This window comes from Chrysoperla carnea, assembly GCF_905475395.1.
Source record: "Chrysoperla carnea chromosome X unlocalized genomic scaffold, inChrCarn1.1 SUPER_X_unloc_175, whole genome shotgun sequence".
NCBI lineage: Eukaryota > Metazoa > Arthropoda > Insecta > Neuroptera > Chrysopidae > Chrysoperla > Chrysoperla carnea.
Window position 1 is genome coordinate 12501 of NW_025408128.1, and position 7548 is coordinate 20048.

A 7548-nucleotide genomic window follows, 5' to 3' on the forward strand; every position below is an offset into this window, starting at 1 on the left:
TAATATTTTTAGTCGATTATGGTAAGAAATGGTATTGATAATAAATGCTCTTTAATTTATTATGTTAGAAAATTTTTGTTTTTAAATGTAATAAATTAAAGAGCTTTTTTTATGAATAAACACTTTTTGTTTCCATCTTATCAATATTGATTATAATCGCTAACAATTATTATAATGATTTTAATTGTTTTTACTTATAATCGCTACCATTGATTATACTAAAAAATGCAATCGCAATTGACAAAAATTGTTAATAATTATAATTATAATATGTTTAGTAGGCAACCTTTAAAGCAATTTATGCATAACAGGTTGCTAGCCAAATATAAACTTAATGAAGTATTATGATGGACACTTACATTCGGAATTCATATATTTAAAGAAATAATTTTGATTATTCAGATTCTATTAATATTAGCTATTGTAAATAATATTAATCAAATGAAAAGTTTTTAAATTGTTAGGATGTATTTAGCAAGTTATGCTTTCCATACATAAAATAAAAATATATTATGTATAAATAATATTAGTGCTTGTAAAAGGATTAAGATTAATAAAACTAGATATATACTCTTAATACAATAAAAAGTAATAATTTAAAAGAATGTAAAAATATTTATTTAGCTGATAAATTTAAAATGGATAATAAATTTTAAATTTTTATTAACTCTTATTTATTATATAATATTTATTTGTAATCCTTATGCAAAATAATATATGACTTGAACAACGTACATGGGGGCGTGTATACAATTAATAAATTTAGGTAGAGAAATATATTTTGAATCAATAATTTATAAGTTCACAACAGAATAGTCAGATTTTTATTGTCTATTAAATATTTTTTAGCGAATAACTATTATGTATTACTAGAATATAATAATAATTTTTTTTTTTTTTTTTTTTTTTATGTTACTTGAATGGTGTATACGTTTACACGGTGAATGTAAAATCAATTAATCAATTTATATAGAAAAATATATTATGAATTAATTATAAATAAGTTCCAATAAAATAGCCTGATTCCCATTGTGTATTGAAATTTTTTTTTAACCAATTAACTATTAATGTGAATTTGTACAATAAAAATTTTGTATTAATTCTGTAAATTATTATATATATTTGCATTATACAGTATTTAGAAGCATTTAAATGGATAAAAATTTTTTAGAAAATCTACATATGTATCACATGTATTATACCGGTACCCTGTCGCAATATAACATGTACGATTTGTATATAAAATAAAATGAAATTTTTTCCCTAAAATTTTTTAATGAATCCCGAAAAATTCTATATATTTTACCTTTATATAGTATTTAGGACTATTTAAAAGGATAAAATTTTTTTCGAAAATCTACATATGTATCACATGTATTATACCGGTACCCTGTCGCAATATAACATGTACGATTTGTATATAAAATAAAATGAAATTTTTTCCCTAAAATTTTTTAATGAATCCCGAAAAATTCTATATATTTTACCTTTATATAGTATTTAGGACTATTTAAAAGGATAAAATTTTTTTCGAAAATCTACATATGTATCACATGTATTATACCGGTACCCTGTCGCAATATAACATGTACGATTTGTATATAAAATAAAATGAAATTTTTTCCCTAAAATTTTTTAATGAATCCCGAAAAATTCTATATATTTCACCTTTATATAGTATTTAGGACTATTTAAAAGGATAAAATTTTTTCGAAAATCTACATATGTATCACATGTATTATACCGGTACCCTGTCGCAATATAACATGTACGATTTGTATATAAAATAAAATGAAATTTTTTCCCTAAAATTTTTTAATGAATCCCGAAAAATTCTATATATTTTACCTTTATATAGTATTTAGGACCATTTAAAAGGATAAAAATTTTTTCGAAAATCTACATATGTATCACATGTATTATACCGGTACCCTGTCGCAATATAACATGTACGATTTGTATATAAAAAAAAAATATACATTTTTTTCTAAAAATTTGCATTAATTCCAAAAATTTTTTAATAATTTATTATAATTATTAATGTTTATTGAATAATTTATTATAATGCATAAATTTCATTTAATAAAATATGATAAAAGCAAAAAAAAATTTTTTTTGGTCCCAAAATAAAAATTTTTAGCTGAAAAAAATTTTTTTTTTAAAATTTTTTTCTTTAAATTTTGATTATTCTGTAAAGTTTATGATGTTTAAAGCCATTTTAAACATTATCATATTTTGAGTTTGAAGCACCGGGTGTAATGTCTTTAATATATATGATGGATAGTGCGTGTAAGTTAATGAGATGAATGTATATCTATGTATAACAGTGTATTAGTGGTATTACGTTCAGCAGTCTCACACATATGATATAGTATGGTATAGTATAAGTTGTTTATTTTTCATACTGTCCGTGTATCATTCAACAAAGGTGGTGTAGAGTTGTATATGGCTTGGTATGACGTTGTTGCAATTCTATGGACACTATGATATTACGGATGCACAGATAGAGGAATAACACTTATCGTATATGTATCATTTATGTATGTTGACTGTGTAATGAATACTAAATATAATAAAATAATACACTTTTTAATAGAATAACATTTGTTTCATGTTTTAGTATGATATTAAATGGTATAGAATAGGTTGTTTATTTTTCATACTGTCCGTGTATCATTCAACAAAGGTGGTGTAGAGTTGTATATGGCTTGGTATGACGTCGTTGCAATTCTATGGACACTATGATATTACGGAATAACAGAAAGAGGAATAAAACTTATTGTATATGTATCATTTATAACGTACTTTTATGTTGACAAGAATGAATGTATATCTATATGAAATAGTGTATTTTGTGGTATTATGTTCAACAGTCTTACATATATGATATAGTATGATATAGTATAATTTGTTTATTTTTCATACTCTAAGTGTATCATTCAACAAAGGTGGTGTAGAGTTGTATATGGCTTGGTATGACGTCGTTGCAATTCTATGGACACCATGATATCACGAAAAAACAGAAAGAAAAATAACAATTATCGTATATGTATCATCTATATTATTATTGTATTTTGACTATGTAATGAATGCCAAATTTAAAAATATACACTTTCTTAATAGAATAACATTTATTTTAGTATAATATAAAATGATATTGAATATGTTGTTTAATTTTCATACTGTTCGTGTATCATTCAACAAAGGTGGTGTAGGTATGTATATGGCTTGGTATGACGCTTTTGCATGTCTATGGACACCATGATATTACGAAAAAACAGAAAGAAGAATAACACTTTTCAAATATGTATCATTTATATATTTTATTAACATGAACGCAAAATATACAAAATTATATATATATATACTCAAAATATTCTGGATGGTAATCAGTTTGGTTTATTTTGATATTTAATATTGTATTTTGGTTTTTTTGCTAGTAATGTTTCGAATATGTATATGCTGTTATTATTTTTTAGGTGTACATTGTATTAAATTGTTATCAATTATTTAATGTATGTATACAAAATAATAGCAAAAACATTTTCAATTATTATATAAAAATTTTTTTTTTTACACATGCATATTTATTAATATATGAAATTTTATCTCAGTTTTAATAAATATGTATTGAAATGAATAATAATACAATCTTATATATATTGATAATAGTCTGGATGGTAATCAGTTTGGATTATTTTGATATTAAATATTGTATTATTATTTTTGTAAAAAAATTAATGAGAATTTTGTAAAAAAACCTCTATATGTATATCTTTTTATATCAATATTTAAAAAAAAATTTTTTTTTATTAAATTATTGATTATAAATAGAATAACATATAAATTTTTTTGTCAAAGCAAGTTCATGGGTTATAAGTTTTAAACTTTACACTCCCATATGAGCACACAATATTTATATAAAAATTATTTTTATAAATAATATTACATTGACTCACCTCATACCAAGCGAGAATATTAAGTGTTATTATAACGTTTTTTATTTAAAATTAACTTTTTAAATAAAATTAAAAAATAAATGACGCTTTCAATCTAGCGACGAGTATGAGAAAATGTTTGAAATATTTTAAGACCCATTTGGTGATGGTCTGACAAAAATCATAATTATTTTTTTTTTTTTTTATTCAATAATATTTATTATGAATAACATGTTATATATTTCTTTTTGTAAAAGCAAAAAAATTATATAAATGACATAATAAAATATATATTTGAAAAAAAAAAAAATTAATAATAATATATATATCTCATATGTTTTTTCTATTAATTTTAAAACAATAGAGATATAAAAAAAAAAAAATTTATATCAGTAATGGGTGAGACCATCTGATATTTAAAATGAAATTGTAATAATATTATTATATATTAATAATTATTGTATGAAAATTTTTTTTCTTATAATAAGAAAACAAAAATATCATGTATATTATTATATATTTAATATTATAAATACAAATAGTTCCCTGGTTGATCCTGCCAGTAGTCATATGCTTGTCTCAAAGATTAAGCCATGCATGTCTCAGTACAAGCCAAATTAAGGTGAAACCGCGAAAGGCTCATTATATCAGTTATGGTTCCTTAGATCGTACCCACATTTACTTGGATAACTGTGGTAATTCTAGAGCTAATACATGCAAACAGAGTTCCGACCAGAGATGGAAGGAATGCTTTTATTAGATCAAAACCAATCGGTGTAAATTTTAATTTGCATCGTTTAATTTGGTGACTCTGAATAACTTTAAGCTGATCGCACGGTCTCGTACCGGCGACGCATCTTTCAAATGTCTGCCTTATCAACTGTCGATGGTAGGTTCTGCGCCTACCATGGTTGTAACGGGTAACGGGGAATCAGGGTTCGATTCCGGAGAGGGAGCCTGAGAAACGGCTACCACATCCAAGGAAGGCAGCAGGCGCGCAAATTACCCACTCCCGGCACGGGGAGGTAGTGACGAAAAATAACGATACGGGACTCATCCGAGGCCCCGTAATCGGAATGAGTACACTTTAAATCCTTTAACGAGGATCCATTGGAGGGCAAGTCTGGTGCCAGCAGCCGCGGTAATTCCAGCTCCAATAGCGTATATTAAAGTTGTTGCGGTTAAAAAGCTCGTAGTCGAATCTGTGTCCTACACTGTTGGTTCAATGCTCGCATTGTTTAACTAGCATGTTATGTGGGACGTCCTACCGGTGGGTGGTACAGATTATGTATAAAGTATATTTTAGTGTTATTATTTATTTAATGCATTATATATATTTTTATTATGTAATTTGTCGTAAGTGTTTAACCGTTAAGAGCGGTGGCAGCCCCCAATTGCAATCCCGTCGCGGTGCTCTTAATTGAGTGTCGAGGTGGGCCGGTACGTTTACTTTGAACAAATTAGAGTGCTTAAGGCAGGCTCAAATTTTGCCTGAATATTGTGTGCATGGAATAATGGAATAGGACCTCGGTTCTATTTTGTTGGTTTTCGGAACTCCGAGGTAATGATTAATACGGACAGATGGGGGCATTCGTATTGCGACGTTAGAGGTGAAATTCTTGGATCGTCGCAAGACGGACAGAAGCGAAAGCATTTGCCAAAAATGTTTTGATTGATCAAGAACGAAAGTTAGAGGTTCGAAGGCGATCAGATACCGCCCTAGTTCTAACCATAAACGATGCCAGCTAGCGATCCGCCGAAGTTCCTCCGATGACTCGGCGGGCAGCTTCCGGGAAACCAAAGCTTTTGGGTTCCGGGGGAAGTATGGTTGCAAAGCTGAAACTTAAAGGAATTGACGGAAGGGCACCACCAGGAGTGGAGCCTGCGGCTTAATTTGACTCAACACGGGAAACCTCACCAGGCCCGGACACCGGAAGGATTGACAGATTGAGAGCTCTTTCTTGATTCGGTGGGTGGTGGTGCATGGCCGTTCTTAGTTGGTGGAGCGATTTGTCTGGTTAATTCCGATAACGAACGAGACTCTAGCCTGCTAAATAGACGTACTTTACCGGCATCTCAAGGCCCATCGGCTGTTTGTTTCCCATTTCATTCATTTTCATGTGTGTTATGTATTGTATTTATATATGCATGTATTTTTGAGATTTAACGATCAAGATTATATTTTGTATATATTGTGCTTTATGTTGCATATGTTATGGTGTATGGGTACGCAGTTTTTTGATGTGGTTTTTACTGCCGGCGTACAAATAATTCTTCTTAGAGGGACAGGCGGCATTCTAGCCGCACGAGATTGAGCAATAACAGGTCTGTGATGCCCTTAGATGTTCTGGGCCGCACGCGCGCTACACTGAAGGAATCAGCGTGTCCTCCCAGGCCGAAAGGTCCGGGTAACCCGCTGAACCTCCTTCGTGCTAGGGATTGGGGCTTGCAATTGTTCCCCATGAACGAGGAATTCCCAGTAAGCGCGAGTCATAAGCTCGCGTTGATTACGTCCCTGCCCTTTGTACACACCGCCCGTCGCTACTACCGATTGAATGATTTAGTGAGGTCTTCGGACTGGTACGCGGCAATATTTCTGATATTGCCGATGTTGCTGGGAAGATGACCAAACTTGATCATTTAGAGGAAGTAAAAGTCGTAACAAGGTTTCCGTAGGTGAACCTGCGGAAGGATCATTAACGATATATATAAAATATATTTATTTATATTTTTTGTATTGTTTTTAAATATTCCAAAAAATAAAAATATTATTGATAAGAAATATTTTTTTTAACAAAATTACATATTAATATGTTATTTTGTTAAAAATATATAATAGTAATTATGTGTTAAAAGAGATTTATTTTGGTTATGATATCATATTAAAGTAATACGCCAAACTTTTTTTATACACATAATATATCTATACATATAATATAGAGAATATTATATAAATATTAATAATATATTTGTTACATATAAAATATTTTTATATTCAATATTATTATTATTATTAAACAATAATTATTAATAAAATCTATAAATAATTTCTCTTATAAAAAAGTGAAATTAAAAATAGAATATATTGAAATTATTTGTTTATATGTATATAATCTCTATTAAGAAAAATAAAATAAGATTATAATTGATATAATCTATATTTTTATTTTTCTATGTTATATAATAAAAATAAAGAAAACACAAGATAAAATTTTTTTAAAGAATAAAATTTATTTCAAATTTAAATTTCTTTATGTTTTGTCTTGATATTTCTTTTTTTTTATTAAAAGTTATTATGTTAAAAAACAAACCCATTTGTTTTGTACCATATTAATATTATATATATTTTTATGTAGAAAATAATTTATAAAAAAAAAATAAATACATTTCTATAAAATATACCAAATATTAATTATTATATCTAGCTAGCACTAACAAAAATATCAAAAATGTTATGTATATATTTATTAATACCATAATATCTTTAATTTATATATATATATATTTAAAATAAAATATATAATTTATATTCTAGAAAAATTTTTTTATTTTAAAAGAATTTATAAAGATATATAAATTAATAATTTTATTTTTTATATTAAAAATAAAG

The 7548-nt window shown here is 27.0% G+C and overlaps 1 non-coding gene across 1 annotated transcript; it reads left to right on the forward strand.

Moving 5' to 3' along the window:
- Window positions 1-4481: 4481 nt before the first annotated feature.
- On the forward strand, window positions 4482-6637 carry LOC123303998. The gene has a single exon (XR_006536060.1). It is a non-coding gene; the product is annotated as a small subunit ribosomal RNA (ribosomal RNA).
- Window positions 6638-7548: the final 911 nt, after the last annotated feature.